General features: G+C 37.3%; 1 protein-coding gene across 1 annotated transcript in view; it reads right to left on the bottom strand.

Annotated features, from left to right (window-relative positions):
• The window catches only part of rargb (retinoic acid receptor, gamma b), an 85,027-nt gene extending 71,805 nt beyond the window's left edge, over positions 1-13,222 (bottom strand). The window contains exon 1 of the mRNA XM_067431850.1: positions 13,110-13,222. The gene's annotated coding sequence lies outside the window, so the exon portion shown is untranslated. The remainder of the gene's footprint in view (positions 1-13,109) is intronic.
• Positions 13,223-15,403: the final 2,181 nt, after the last annotated feature.

Raw genomic sequence — 15,403 nt, forward strand, 5'->3', positions numbered from 1 at the left:
TCCTGATAATACTTCATCTGATTGTTTTTTGAAGGCAGCATACATGTATCCTTCACTGCCTTTGCACTCTAAAAATGCTGGGTTAAAAACAACCCAAGTTGGGTTGAACTAACCCTAACCCTAACCCAGCATTTTTTTTTTTAATGTGTGATATCCTGTGCGTTCCATTCTATGACAGCTAAGCTAGAAAAAAAATGGCATCCGAAAGTTGTGTTTGCTGGTTAGTTTGTGTGTAAATGTACATTTTTGACCAATATTTTCCAAATCTGATGTCATTTCTAGGGAGAAATTACTAAGGTAGTAATTAAATATGTGTTCAGTTCTCACCAAAGCTCTCTCTATTTTGCTGTAGACCATTAAACTGTTACACTGTCTTAGAAGACTGTCCAAAATCAGTTGTGTGAGTTGCCTTCATGCACAAATTGCTGCCTTACAAGTCATTGTCTGATTAGGCAGCGAGGCAACGAGTCAGCTGCCTAAGTTTTCAGACGCAGCCCATATGTAAGAAGATGCATGAGTAAAATAAAGTGATCAAATAAGCCCTCCCCCTCCCCCAGGTGACACAAAGAGCCCCCCTAATGAAATGGTAATTCAGCAAACTTACTATTGAGAGCAAAAAAAAAATGTATTCAGTGAATTTGGCGATTTACATTTTCAAAACAAATCTTCTTCAGCAGCATTAGCTCATATGAACAATACTCTTTAGAACGGCAATGTTAAATAACACAATGTCTTCCGAAATATGAATCAGCAATGAAGTAGAGACCGTCCCCTGACCACAGACTTATAGTGTCGGATTTTCTCACACTGAATAAAACATAAAAAAGGTCATTTTTTATCCAAATTGCATGATATAAACTCACAATTGCACGTTATAAAGGCAGAATTGCATGATATACAGTTGCACTTGTGTGTTGTATAGTCAGAATTGTGAGACAAAAAGTCTAAATTATCTTCTTTTTTATTTTATTCAGTGGCGGAAGCAAGCTTTCATGTGCTTCTGATTGCTTTTGAGGGAAATGCTGTCCATAACTGCTGGTCTTGGATCAGTTTTCTCCGTAACGAAAGTATATTGGCCAAACTCCGGTGTTTTGAGTGATGAGAGGGTTTTGAGTTCGGCATGCTAGCAAATCCTTTTTGTTATAATAAGCAATTATGTAAATAAGAGATTCATTGTGCAGTGACACAAACTTGAAACTATTTCAAAGAAATCTAAAAATGTTTTTTAAAGGGGAAGCGCATATGTGTTGGTTCACCCTTCACCTATCATTAGAAAATTCACATTTAGTTTTTTTGGTGTTGTTTTAATATATAACTTGGTCTATTTCAGCTATATTAGGCTAAATATGCAATGTTATTGTACATTCTCTATGTCCTGGTGAAGGCCTTGCTTGATCATCAACATTAATCAGCATATAAATCAAAACTGCCTAACGTTACAGGATGAAATGTCGAGCTCTAGGACTGTGAAGCTTTGGGTGTGTTGATGGACTCAATCTACTCCATCTGTGTTTTGATCATCATTCTCAATCAGTCTTTGACAAAAAAATCTTTGCTCAAAATGTTGTGTTTTATGAAACTGACCTATATTGAATTGTTGAGAAAAAAAGAATGCATGAAGCCAGAATAAAACAGGGTTTTTGTTTAAAAGCAGAGGCTCTGTTCTTTCATGCACTGTAAAAAACATTTTTTATGTACAATCGACTTGGATGTTTTAGTTATTTCAACTTAGATTAGGTTAAATTGACTTTAACAAATGGGTTACATCTTGTATAACTTATATAAAAAAAGTTTTATATTTATATATATTAACTTATTTTGATGAGTTAAAAAAATGTAAAAACATATGTTGGCATAACTTATTGAACATATACTTTTTTTACAGTGTGTACAGATATTCATACAACAAAATATTCTAGAAACCATGAAACCTTGTGAAAACTATCACAAAAAAAGCTGGTGGTGACTGGAACTTTTTTCAAATATTCTGGCGGGGAAAGAGTTAATAATATTCTCAAAACATTAGCACAAAAATGTTATTTATTCATCATTCATGTAACTTTTCTCTTAAATGTTTTAGTTGGAAGTTCATCCAACAGTTTTTGAAATGTTACTACACTGTAAAAAAAATGTTTTGGTTTTGTTGGTTTAACTTAAAAAAGTAAGTAACCTGGTTGCCTTAAAATGTTGAGTTTTTTTTTTTATTAAAAATTTGAGTTGATACAATGAAGGAAATTTGTTTAATAAATAGAAACTCAAAATATTATTGTATCTGAACCACATAAAAAATGTGATAAATCATGAAAATAGCACTATTTGGCATGTTTCACTGCATCATCAGAAATAACACACACATAATTACCCAATATGCTTACAAAATATTTAAATAATATTTTGATAAAGGTTGTCGAATATCAAAAAATGTTCATTGTATTAACTCAAAATTTTAATTTCAATGAACTCAAAATTTTAAGTCAACCAGGTAACTTTTTTTCTAAATAATTTTTTACTGTGTACTTGTTTCACAACTTTTAGAGAACATTCAAAAGAAACAATCCCATAACGTTTGAAGAATGATAAAATGTAAACTACAGTATCGAGAACATTTGAATGTTGAGAGGACAGTCAGAAATAATGTTTTGATGTGAACGTTAGCAAAATGTTTATACTTCGGTTAGCTGGGTATTCTGATAATCAAATTCCCCACTTTAGATCAAGATGATTTCTAGAGGCTTAATTTCAAGTTAGAAATGATTTCATCCAAAACCAGGTCTTTGAATGATCATTTTGCATTCATAAAGAGATAAATTGTTGGTATTGTTGCAAGTGCTGTCACAGATGACAGCTGCTTTGAAATGAAGCACACAATGGAGCCGTTATATTGAGCAGATTCTGTTGGCTGACCCGAGGAGTGGAAAGGTCACGGCTGTATCACCTTTTAGTGCCTGAGGCAACGAGTGTGGGTCAGAGGTCACGTCTAATTGAGATTGTGGCCAGGTACTAACACACACTCAACTCATAGTGGGCTAAATTACATCTTTGTCTACTGTTGTGTGGATTATGTTTGAGCTAGACGTATTAAGCTCATGCTCTTTTATTTAAAACTGCAATTTTGACTTGTACACTGCTGTAAAAAATTATATGTTCAATAAGTTAATAACTCTTAATAATGAGTTACGAAATGTTAAACTTTTTTTTATTAGTTGTACAAGATGTAACTCCTTTTTTAATGTCAGTTTAACATAATTTAAGTTGAAATAACTTAAACATCCAAGTCGATTGTACTGCAAAAGTTGAAAATGTGCCTTTTTTTACAGTGTAGGCCTATATAATATAAACCGGTCCTGTCAAATTGATTAATCACCTCTTACCTTACAATTTTGTAAATATGTATACATATAATCTATACACACACACACAAACACACACATTTGTTTTTGTGACATATGGGGACATTCCATAGGCTTAATGTTTTTTATACTGTACAAACCGTATTTTCTCTCCCCTTACACTGCCCCTGCCCCTAAACCTACCCATCACACACACACACACACACACACACACACACACACACACACACACACACACACACACACACACACACACACACACACACACACACACACACACACACACACACACACACACACACACACACACACACACTTACAAACTTGTATGTTGTGTGCGATAAATCATGATTAATCAACTTGACAGCAGTAATGAGACATATTATGCCCCTTTTCACAAGATGTAATATATCTCTGGTGTCCCCAGAATGTGTCTCTGAAGTTTCAGCTCAAATACCCCCAGATCATTTTAAATGCAAATGAGATGCTGTTCCCCGCCCCTTTCCAGAAGAGGGCGGGGCGAGCTTCGGATACTCTGTCAACAACAAAACAGGCCAATCTTACTCAGCCTAAATGTCAGAAATAACCAGGTGTGGAGCAGCCGTAGATGTTTGAGCCGGAGTCGACACAGATGAGAGACTCATGGACTAGCATGTGCCGTCATGTTAATCTATAAATTGTTGTATAGGTGCTCGTGTGGGAATGTTAAAAAGTCTGTTGCCCGACCATACAATGTGTGTTTATGAATTAAGCACACGGTGAGCGTTTTCGGGATAAAACTAACGACACAGCTCTAGTCTCTGTGAATACAGTCAGAGACGATGCTAACTTTAGCCATATTAGCCGTACCGTGTTCTAGAAAGCTCATTCAGAAAGGACATTTGCAAACATTATCAACATATGAAGTGCCTTTCTTACTTATTCTTATGAAGTTAGAGCACGAGGCGTTGACCCATCCTTCAGAAATAACGTTTTGGCAAATCCAGTTGTACTGACCCTTATTAGGGAAGCAGTCATACGTGAAATGATATGCGCAAATATATAATATTTTACCGACATTCTTCGGCACATTTTGTTCAAAAATGAAATTCAACCACCGTCCTCAGAGGCTCGGAGTCTATGAGACTCATATGTTCGTTGGTACATCCAACAACAGCACATTAGTACTGCTTTTGGGGCAGACATCTTAATACTCGAGCGCTGATACAGCGAGTAAACAGAAATGGCGTCTCTGTGCTTCTCACTCAGGGGCGTGTCTACACTAAAAGGGCCAATCAGCAACAGCCATGGGCGGGGCTTCCCTACTCTTACTTACGAGCAGGGGAAATATGAAACAGCACATTATGAAAGATTGATAATGGTTGATTGGATTATAAAAAAGTATTGGATGGATTTTTACCATTATATGCAGGTTGTTCACACACACTGTGGACACACATCTGCGTTCAAACGGGAAAGGGAATTTAGCATAACTGTTCTCCTTTAATATAAACATAAAATATAAACATCTATAGAAATTAGTGTTGTCAAAAGTACCGACCGCGATAGCAAATAGACACCTGCATTCAAACGCTCTGTGTGTATCTGTGCAAGCGCTCCGTGAAAAGCGTCACTGATGTATTTTTACAACATGTTTGTGAAGCGCTGATCAAAGTAGCCAATCATAGGCCTATTTGATGAGCGCGTGAGCACAATGGCCAATCAGAGATGTTTACGATTACAGCTCAACAGCGCTCAAAGCGTCGTATTTTAAACATTCCAGTACCGATTTGGTATCGCGGTCGGTACTTTTGACAACACTAATAGAAATACTCAATTCAATAACACTTTAGAATAATGGTCAATGATTAACTAATGTGAACTAACCATGAGCATATCATGTGTTTCTGTATTTGCTCATCTTTGTTAATATTAGATAATATAAATACAGTTTGTTCACGTTAGCTCACAGAGCATTAACTAATGTTAACAAGATTTTAATAATGCATTAGTAAATGTTGAAATGAACATTAACAAAGATGGTAACACTTTATTTTAAGGTTCAGTTATTAACTATTACTAAGATATTGGCTGTTTATTACTACTTATAATGCACATATTAATGCCTTATTCTGCATGACCTTATTAACTCTTAATAAGCAGTAAATTAGGAGTTTATTGAGGCAAAAGTATACTAAAGTGTTACCAGATAAATAAATACAGTGCAGTTCATTATTAGTTCATTCACTGTAAAAAAAATATTTAGAAAAAAGTTACCTGGTTGTCTTAAAATTTTGAGTTCATTGAAATTAAAATTTTGAGTTAATACAATGAACATTTTTTGAGATTAGACAACCTTTATTCAAATATTATTAAAAGATTTTAAGCATACACTGTAAAAAAATTTGGTTGGTTTTTGTTGGTTTAACTTTAAAAAGTGAGTAACCTGGTTGCCTTAAAATTTTGAGTTTATTGAAATTAAAAATTTGAGTTGATACAATGAAGGAAATTTGTTTAATAAATATAAACTCAAAATATTTTTGTATCTGAACCACATAAAAAATAATAATTAATAATATGTTAATAAAGACTGTCGAATCTCAAAAAATGTTCATTGTATTAACTCAAAATTTCAATTTCAATGAACTCAAAATTTTAAGGCAACCAGGTAACTTTTTTTCGAAATAATTTTTTACAGTGTATTGGCTAATTGTGTGTTTTATTTCTGATGACGCAGTGAAACATGACAAATAGTGCTACTTTCATGATTTATCACATTTCTTATGTGGTTCAGCTACAATAATATTTTGAGTTTCTATTTATTAAACAAATTTCCTTCATTGTATCAACTCAAATTTTTAATTTCAATAAACTCAAAATTTTAAGGCAACCAGGTTACTTACTTTTTTAAGTTAAACCAACACGATTTTTTTTACAGTGTGTTAACTAATGTAGTTAACGAATGCTGGTTGTTCACACACATCAGTGTTCAAAACGGGAAAGGGAATTTTGCATAATAGATCCCCTTTAATATAAACATAAAATATAAACGTCTATAAAAAACTAAATTCGGTAAAACTTTAGAATAATGGTCAATGGTTAACATTAGTAAATGTATGAACTAACATGAACTAACCATAGAACTTAGCGAACTTAGTTCACAGTGCATTAACTAATGTTAACAAGATTTTAATAATGCATTAGTAAATGTTGAAATTAACATTAACAAAGATAAATACATAAGTGCAGTTCATTATTAGTTCATGTAACTAATGACCATTATTCTAAAGTGTTGCCCTTAATTCTGCTTAAAATAAAGGAGAATGTCAGGACAGTTTTTAACTCTTAGGTATGTCATCTGTTAAGTCTTAACCCAACATATTTCTCTAATAAGCCGCATGTAAACAGTTGTTCAAATTCCAAATGGTTCGAGTCACTTTCTTTGTTCTTTCTGGCATCTCCGCCAACTGTTGTATGTTTCCTTTTCTCTATTTCTCACCATCTCTCTCACAAATAATCAATCCAAACGCACTGCGGATGTGGCAGCCGTAACATATTACCACCGCCCAGTACAGCCGGCCAGCGAGCGCATATGGAGAACACTTCTACACAACTTCTGCCTGAATTATGTATGTCCTCTCCATGAATTATGCCAGCTGCAGTGAACTTCACTATTGTATTACCTGCTCAGTTTCCTATATCAGGTGGTACAGGATGTGCTGTGTGGAGAAAAAAATGTCTGCAGAAGATAGACAAAAATCTTCATAATTTACGTCTTACATAAATTTGCGTTTTATTATTCTAGAAAGATTAAATGCTTTTTTTCTTTGGCTATAAAGAGGTTTTCACAATGGTGCCAAAGCACCTTTCAGTCAACAGTTCTCATTTATTTCTCACTTTTAATAACCTCAAGATCTCTTTTCCATTATAAAGAACCTTTTGTGGACTGAAAAGTTTCCACGCATGTTAAAGATTCTTCATTAAACCATAAATGCCACTTAATAACCTTTATTTTTAAGAGTGTAGGGTTAGGGTTTGTGGTAAGGTGTGTGTGTGTGCTTGTGCTTGTGCGTGTGCGTGTGCGTGTGTGTGTGTGTGTGTGTGTGTGTGTGTGTGTGTGTGTGTGTGTGTTGTGTGTGGGTTTAGGGGCAGGGGCAGTGTAAGGGGATAGAATATACGGTTTGTACAGTATAAAACCATTAAAACCATTACGCCTATGGAATGTCCCCATATATCACAAAAGCAAACGTGTGTGTGTGTGTGCATGTGACATATGAGGTAACAAATGTGTATAATGACATGTGTATGACACAGGTATTACAATGAGAGGGTGAAATATGAGGACATTGGCCATGTCCCCACTTTTCAAAATGCTTATAAATCATAAAGGATGAGTGTGTGTGTGTGTGTGTGTGTGTGTGTGTGTGTGTGTGTGTGTGTGTGTGTGTGTGTGTGTGTGTGTGTGTGTGTGTGTGTGTGTGTGTGTGTGTGTGTGTGTGTGCGTGTGCGTGTGCGTGTGTGTGTGTGTGCGTGTGCGCGTGTGCGTGTGCGTGTGTTGACGGACAAGCAGAGACAGTGAGAACTAGAGACACAGACAGCGTTCTCTGCCTGGAGGAGCTGTCATTCACAAAAAGCTGTGAACAATGAGAAACTGCGGAAGGTGCAGTTAAATACAGCCTCTCTCTGTCAATCACACACACACACACACACACACACACACACACACACACACACACACTGCGACGTGTTTAAGAGAACTGATAAAGTGCGACCAGACTAGACCAACAACGCCAGCCTGACAGGTGAGACGAGCAGAGCTCAAGAAGACATCGAGCTGACAGACTGACCGATGATCTATGAAACACACACACGCTCTAATTATTGTGCTTAGTGTTCAGTTTACAAACTAGGTGTGTTTTTAAATCACTTACAGCGAACAATCGAACATGATGCATTACTGATGGTGTTATTTATAGTCAGCTCAACCATGATCATGAGGGTTTCAGGACATGAATTGTAATGTAAAGCACAACGTCAAAAAATATTGTTTAGGAAATGTAGTTTTATGTGTAATCCTGGGTGAGTTTTCATAAACCAGGTGCACACACAGACTAGTACTAACTGACCATAGTGTCCATATTAATATCACACTTACTACAGTTATTGATGTGAAGTTAAATCTCTCAGTCAGTGTGTTTAGTTTCCATGTGTGGTGGCGGCTCATGCCCGTTTTATTGTAAATTTATGGTGCATTTTTGATGATATTCCACTATTTTACTTGGATCTTTTCGGTGTGCATAAACACACATGCCATGAACATATCTATATGTAAACACAACGGAGGTGCTGTGGTTTTGTTTAGTGAAAGTTGTTTTTGAGCAGGTCTAAATATATATACGTATCTGGAGAGTCCCTCACACAGCTTCTGAAAGTGTGTGTTAGCCAAATAAATGCTGACAAAAACCCACCAAAGCCAACAGCAGCGGGCCGTGACGAGAACAGGGCTGTGCTTTGGAGATCAGTAAATATGGGTGGCACATGATAAGACGTTGTTTGGTCCGCACTGTTAAAAATAAAATGTATCCTAAAAGCACCGTTTTCTGGGAATTTTAGAGCACTAGTACCTGGGTAATTTTCGAAAGAACTAAAGAATAATGCACGTCCAATGAGGCTGCAAACCTGACTGCCATTGGATCTAATTGCCATCTTAATTGTCAAGAGCCAGGGGAAAATTTCACTGCTCAGATGTGAAAACTTGGAGTTACAGGAGATCGCAATTATGTATCATTATTGTCTTCTTCAACCCCCTTAAGAAATAAAAATAGATGTAAACAAGACAATTCGTGACATACAGAGTAGAGAGCACCCTGCTAAGAAAAATATGTTCTGAGAAGGTTGTGCTAACGTTCCCGTTAAGTCATGAAAACATTATTGATTATATGTTTTTTTCTTGATTCTTTTTTCTTCATTTAAAAAACGTTAGATGAGCATCCAACTGAACCTTTCAGGTAAAAACATTCCATGAATGATAATGTTTTTGTGCTAAATTATTATTAGCCTCTTACACTCAGGGCCATTTTTTGGGATTTCCGCCTGGATTTGGCCGACCCAAATTGAAAAGCTTCCCATACACACATACAGGGGTCTAGGTTCAAAATGTTGGTGTCATTTTACAGGAAACCCTTTGATGTTACATAAAACACTGCTAAAAGTCATAAACATGTAAGTAGATGTTGTCTAAGCTGTAATAACCCCTCAAAAAAGTAGGCGCTTTTTGATTTTTTTCCCCATGAATTCATTTTTGAAAGTGTGTAACTCAGGCCCTGTGTGCTCTAGGACCCTGCAGACAGTTTGGGCTATTTCCACTAAATCACAGAAAATAGTGGAAAAAAAGAAGTTTGTCTGTGTCATGTTGTGCCAGATTTACTCAAATGGGTCTGAAGGGATGATCCCCCTTTTTGACCCCCTTCCCCCCTCCCCCGACCCTGCTACCCCCCCCCCCCCTCTATCCACCATATACAGTGATATAAATGCAATATCCAAGTGTCATTAAATTAATTATACATGCTGGAAGCAGCCCAAAGTGTCTGCAGGGTCCTAGAGCACACAGGGCCTGAGTTACATACTTTCAAAAATGAATTTATATTTTTTTTATTAGCAAAAAGCACCTAATTTTTGGGGGGTTATAACAGCTTAGACAACATATACTTACATGTTTATGACTTTTAGCAGTGTTTTATGTAACTTCAAAGGGTTTCCTGTAAAATGACACCAACATTTTGAACCTAGACCACTGTATGTGGGTATGGGAGGCTTTTCAATTTGGGTCGGCCAAATCCAGGCGGAAATGTCAGCAGAGTAATTTAGTGTAAATACATTACTTTATGTAAAACAAATGCCAAAGTGATGCATATCTCCAGAACAACCTGTCCTCCAAAAAAATACGACTCTATAGGTCGTTTTTCAAGCACCTTATTACGACCATATTTACGTTTTAAAGTCATGCGCCCTCTAGCTGGCCTAAAAATAATGACAGTGTCGCGTTACGTCTGACGTCAGGAAATGACGGATGACTGTCGTTTACCAATCACAATGCGTGTTCATTTTAATGCGATGTCTGGACTTTTTACCACCATTTGTCATATTTCCATTTAGCAAAAATATTTTTTTAAATTTACAACTACACCCACCCATCCCTAAACCTACCCAGTGATATATAGTGCATACACACTTTATGAGCACGTGTTCCCTGGGATCAAACTCACGATCGCATGATCATATGCTGTTGTTGTAGTGCAATGCTTTACCAACTGAGCTATGCAAAACCTGAAATAATAAGCAGATAAAAGGGAAAAATGCTTTAAAATGAAAGTGCGCTACTGTCAATAGGAGCACAACTTTAGAATACGATCCTGTGCGTCGTATTTAATTAATTAAAATATTGTCGATAGGGGCGCAACTTTAGTAAACGCTCCTATGGGTCGTATTTCAAGGAAGTGACAAAGGACCTATAGGCGTATTGGTTGGAGGACATGTTTCTCCAGAAAGTAGAGACTCTAAGCTTTCAAATGGTCCCACATATGACAGCATAGCTCCTCCACAGACATTTAAAATGGAAAGTATATGCATGATGATGCCATTCCCATCCCTGTACAGGGTCCTCTGAGTTTAAGAGGTTAAAGTCCATAACTTTGAACAATTGGTTTAATAATGTTACCAGAAGGACGCTTGATCAGCCTTGCCACAACGTTAGCTGAACTTCTGAGAACGTTCTCTGTTAGCTGACGTGGAGAGCATAGCTCAAAAAAATGAGTCTCGGAAAAATTTGATGAGAACATTTGAGTTTCATCTGAGATCTCTGACATCAGATTGCAGACATGCGTAGTTGTTTTGGCAAAGCACATTGCAGGTCTCTTCTCTTTGACCTTCTTTAATCTCTTTGTTTTCTAGACCAACTAATAGAGGTTTAAAAGTGATCTCAATTGTGATCTTTCCATCTGAATGAACAGGTATAGAGAAGCTCTTTCCTGACCTCCCTGTTCAAACACACCACATATTTCCAGTACGGAAGCTAAAGCAATCCCAACACAAACATTTTATCACTCACGATATTCAAAACAGCCCATTTGAATATTTCCATTGCATTTGGATAATTACTCTGTTTGAGGCGGGTTTACATAACCTTCAACAATGTTAGTGACAATCTGTCCACATGTAATATTAATGCATCCATTCATCAAAAAAAAGAAAACAGAACAACCCTTACCACCGTGATTGACTTGTTTAAAAGACCATTAAGCAAACAAATTTCTTATTATATACTTTATTTTACTTGTACAGCTATGCAGTTACATGCAAGTAACCCTAATTATATAATAGGTATATGTAGTTAATTAGTATTACTTAGTTGTTAATTGTATAATTGCACTGTAAAACGGACATCTAAATGGTTAATGGTTACACCTTATTTTAAGGTGTCATTATTACAGTGTAATTATATATTTAAATATTTAGTAATATTGATTAACTTCATTAGGGTTAGGGTTTGGTTGAGGGTTAATTTGCTTGTAATTATGCATAATTTACTGCTAATACTATGGTAAGTACATGTAGTGTGTAACAAGGACAATAACATAAAGTGGGTTATGCTTTATTTTAAGGTGTCCGAGTTACAGTGTAATTATACTTTTATAATAATATTTAACTACATGTACTTACTATAGGGTTAGGGTTAAGATTAGGGGTTAACACTTTATTGTACAGTGTCATTGTTACACGTTACATAATAACTATAAATTATACATTTTACATAAAAATAACCTTAACTAACCCTAATCTTAACCCAATAGAAGTTAATTATTATTACTTAGTAAATAAGGGTATAATTACAATGTAACAAATACACTGTAAAAATAAGAAAAGTAACCGATTAGGGTTTGGTTTAGGGTTAGCATGCTTGTAATTATGCACATTTTATAGTAGTAACCACATGTTACTTATGTAACAAAGGCACTAACTAAAGTGTAACCGAATCATTCATGAATCTGTCTTCGCATGCGATCAGGAATATTGTGTCAACTCGAAACAAAGCCGGTTGTTTTGTAGTGGTTAAAGTGAGTGTGTGTAAAGGTTAGACAAAATTAAAAGCGAAACAGCTCTTGCTTTGATAAGGCACAAATCACCTGATGACTGATGTAACTACACCAACACAACAGATGTCCAGATCTCGATACATCATGAACAAGTCAACTCAAACACACGAGCTCACCTTCGTGGCGTAAAGAAAAAACATTACACTCCTAAGGATATTCCTGTCCTAAAATAAGGCTTGAATTATTGCATTCAGTAGAAACCATGTTTGGTGTATCGGAGAACTTCAGTAGTCTGTCATTGAAGCCGTTCCTGTAGATTTGCTCTCTGCCTGTACTTGATGATCTTGATAAGAAGACTTATTGAGATGTCACATGCAGTTGAGTGACACTTCTGGCACATTTGCCACGCAGACTCGCAAAACCAAAGCAAATTCGGTGAAAAGGACATTTTTTGCTTTCTCTTTCATTATCTCTAATCTTGTCCTAAACTCATCAACAGAAGTTTCCAAACTCTTACACTCGAATCAGTATGAAGGAATTACCTGTACAACACATTTATTCTTGCTCTGACATGTCTTTCTCATTCCCAGTCTCTTTCGCTTTTATGAGTAGAGCTGGAAGTGAACGCTGTGAATTGAAAGAAAACTCTTCTAAAGCGTGTGTGACTGTGGTCTGAGATCAGGCTTACCTGAGATGGAGATCCTGGAGGTCTGAAGGGTTGATCTGAGCCAACGAGAGCAGCTCTTGTATAAGTCAGATGCGTCTCTCTGTGTGAATAAAGGAGTCTGTTGCATTCCGTCTTTTCTCTTTCGCTCCCCCCCCTCCACTCACTCACTCACTCACTCACTCTACCTCCTCATTCGCTCTCTGGCATTCTTGCCCTCCCTCTTTCAATCAAACTTTCTGTCTTTTCCAAAAACCATGTCTTTTCCAACAGTCGTTGTCTTGCATATGGTAAAGTGTTGCCTTCTCTATCTCTTTCCCTCAGAAATCACCATACTCTTTGATTCATAAATACAGCCCTGGTCACGTGACGCGATACTTCAAATATACAGGGCTTTTTTTAGAAACCACAGAATGCCTTTAGGGATGGAAAATCAGCGGCAGAAAGCTTAAGTTTCCCCGTCTCTGCCCCTCTATCCGTCTATACGTCTCCCCCTATAGCATCTCTCCACCCCCTCCAGCCCAGCCTTCTTCTGGGTGTCAGTTTCTACATCCCATTATCCTTCCATCTCCTCAAACTGCTTGCTCTGCTTTTCTCTTCCCCCTAATTATTTCCCCCTCTCAAGCCATCATGATCTCTTTTGACTATTGTCCTTCTTTTCATACACGCCATGTTCACAACCAGACAGCTGTTCTATATCCAGAGAGATTTTCTGTCATTATTATTTTCATTCTAAGAATTATCTTTAAAAATAAAGGTTAAAAAAAAACAATCTTTTTCTTTTTTTTTCTACAGTGATGCCAACAAATTGAACCTTTCAGAGAACCTGTTTTGTTACAGTTTTTCTCAATTGTTTACACACATTTTCTGAAAGCATGCCTCATATTCTCAGAACTCTACACACAAATCCAAAAAAACACACACAATGGGTAAAACCCCTCAATTCTCCTGCAAAATGAAACTTTACATTCAAAACAATGTTATTTCTTCTCAAAATGGGATTTTGTTTTTAAATGAGACACACAAACCATCATACACTCTAAAAAATGCTGGGTTGTTTTAACCCAATGTTGGGTCAAATATGGACTAACCCAGCAATTGGGTTGTTTTAATCCTGCGGTTGTGTTAAATATTTGCTTAAGACAACCCAATCGCTGGGTTAAAACAACCCAATTGGTGGGTTAGTCCATATTTGACCCAACATTGGGTTGTTTTTTACCCAGAATTTTGTGTATGTATAGACATTTATAAGAACCAGCTGAACACTGATGTGCTCAATGTAAAACACTTCTCCATCCATCATAATGACTGAGGCCTTGTTTTGGTTCAGTGTTACACTTACGACAGACAGTACAAACATAAGTGTGTTGTAAAATATTTGAGAATATTGTTTTTATACTCAAAAAACAAATAAACTGTAAAAATGTTATTTTATTTTTCCTGCAAAAACAATGTACACAGTGTACATCCCATTCCCAACCAACACAAAGTTGCACATACTGTCACGTAACACTAAAGAAACTAAAGTGAGAACTCAATTGCAGAGAAATGTGAATTTATTAAACATAAATTAAACAACACAAAACAAAACCCACGAGGGGGCAAAACAACTAGTTCCAAAAACATAAACTCAAAACACACCAACACAGGGAAACAGGATACGTAGACATAACAAGGATTCCACAAAGACTGACAAACACAAGGAGCTTATAAAGGGAAGAAATTAAGAGGGAACAGGTGGGAGAAATGAAACACTAATCAGATAACAAGGGGGAGGGATCAGACAATGACGGAAGCACAAAGGCCATACTGACAAACCCCACATGTGCACACAAGACAGGACAGGCATGTGACATTACCCCCTCCTTAAGGAGCGGCTACCAGACGCTCCACTAGGGACGGGCGGGACAGACCAGGGCGGGACGGGAGGGACAGACCAGGGCGGGACGGGAGGGACAGACCAGGGCGGGACGGGAGGGACAGACCAGGGCGGGACGGGAGGGACAGACCAGGGAGGGACTGGCGGGACAGACCAGGGCGGGACGGGAGGGAAAGGGGAAACAGAGAAGGAAGGAACAAACAAGGGAAGGGTCAACAAGGAGGGAATGGGGAAAACAAAACTTTCAGGAGGCCATGGTGGCCCACAAAGTTCAGGCGCCCACGGAGGCGCGGTCAGAGCAGGACGCCTCAGCGGCGCACGGAGAGCAGGACGCCTCAGCGGCGCACGGAGAGCAGGACGCCTCAGCGGCGCACGGAGAGCAGGACGCCTCAGCGGCGCACGGAGAGCAGGACGCCTCAGCGGCGCACGGAGAGCAGGA

Source organism: Pseudorasbora parva, chromosome 22 (genome assembly GCF_024679245.1).
Source record: "Pseudorasbora parva isolate DD20220531a chromosome 22, ASM2467924v1, whole genome shotgun sequence".
Classification (NCBI taxonomy): domain Eukaryota; kingdom Metazoa; phylum Chordata; class Actinopteri; order Cypriniformes; family Gobionidae; genus Pseudorasbora; species Pseudorasbora parva.